Genomic DNA, 1,686 nt, shown 5'->3' with positions numbered 1-1,686 from the left:
GTAACCAGTCCGTCACTGTATATGCTTATGATTCCTTGCATACTGTATCTATGCGTTTTCTTACATAAAAAAAGCATTATATAATTCTTTCAATCACCTGTCAAGAGTAGGGTTGCACAATATTAAAAAAATGTGATATTGCAAAATTTATTATGAACACTGCGATATCAATCTTAATATTTTTAAACTTATGTAAATTTACAAAAGTTATGGGAAAAATCTAAATCTAAATCTATTGGACTGGTAGAACCTGAATAAATAAATAACGACCATGTCTACCAATCAAGACACTGGTTGTACAGTATAGAATAAATAAATAAAGAGAACAGGACAGTACTTTTCTTTCACTTCTCTGATTCGTTTTGCATTGTTGTCTCTATTTCTTTACTTACACTGTCAAAATAAGCATCACACGTTGTACACTATATAGGGTTTGTTAGTGCGCATTTGCAAGTGGCACAATAACTGGCCAGTGTAACATGATCATTATAGTGCTTCAAGCAGGCTCTAAATCGAACACAATTAAGCCACACTGCCAACAGACGGGACACAGTGCTCCACAAAATAAACAAAGTATTGCATTCTTATTGGGACACTTTCGATATATTGCGATAACGATATTGAGTCGCTATATCTTGCACCCCTAGTCTGGAGCTAGTGTCTAATTGTGCTAACATACAGAGACAGCAATGTGTAGGTGGATAAGTTGGCACAGTTATGACTGACAAGCCCAAGCATGGCCTGTGGTGGTGGTCTTCAACTGAGAATCACTCTCTTAATCGCTCTAGTTCACCCTTGATCTATCCATCTCTCTTAGCACTAGCATCTTTCATGTCAGCTATCTGATCTTCTCCAACGCTGTCCTGGGTACACATACACTCTCTGACTTACTTACTTTATCTATCTTGTTTCTATCCTTCCACCCAAGTACCTGGAAGTCCTTTTAACGCACTCCTTTCAGATAGCAAAGATAAGAGGTGGAGAGATGTGATTTAATTGGGGCCCAGTTATGTTCTTGAAGATGATGTTAGAGTTACAGTTCTACATCTGTCAGTCAGCAGGGGTTTGGCTTTAACTCACTATCTTTGAACTGTCACCCTAAGGCAAAAGAGGCCCTAGTATAAAGTCAATGTTGCAGCCATGTTTTAAGGGAGCTTAAACAACTCCTAATGCTATGGTAGTGTTTCTGGGACCACACAGTGTCAAAGACTAGAATAGTAACAGGTACTGTATCTATATATTGTAATCTTCAGCCACACCCAACTACATTACATCAACATTGTAGGGCAATGCACTTGTTAAAATGAGTTTCTCAATCTTTGCTGCGGTATGACTTTCACTTCAGTTTAAACGTCTTATTGCAGATAAAACCACGCTGGAGCTGATGCCGCAGAAGATTATATTTTTGCAGCAGTAATTTCTGTACCTCAATAGACTGTAATTGTTTAATTTGATTGGTTGATATTTTCTGACAGTGCTGCCCCCAGACTGGAAGTTAAAAGATATCAGCTCAAATGTTAAGTGGGTTAGAATCGCCCTGTCTCACTTAACCCTGTTAATTTAACCAGCGGTGAAATGTAAATGGGTCATTTAATCAGTAATTAAATACAGTACTGCAGTGTTCCCCCAGTAATTAATACTACATTTAGAGAATATGCAGTTAGTGCTGTGTGTGTGTGTGTGTGT

General features: G+C 38.0%; 1 protein-coding gene across 4 annotated transcripts in view; it reads left to right on the top strand.

Moving 5' to 3' along the window:
• cntln (centlein, centrosomal protein) overlaps positions 1-1,686 on the top strand; it is an 87,256-nt gene that overhangs the window by 16,729 nt on the left and 68,841 nt on the right. The gene's annotated exons all lie outside the window — the stretch shown is intronic.

Source organism: Etheostoma spectabile, chromosome 2 (assembly GCF_008692095.1).
Source record: "Etheostoma spectabile isolate EspeVRDwgs_2016 chromosome 2, UIUC_Espe_1.0, whole genome shotgun sequence".
NCBI lineage: Eukaryota > Metazoa > Chordata > Actinopteri > Perciformes > Percidae > Etheostoma > Etheostoma spectabile.
Note: the sequence above shows the minus strand (reverse complement) of the source record. Positions and strands in the feature narration are given on the sequence as shown.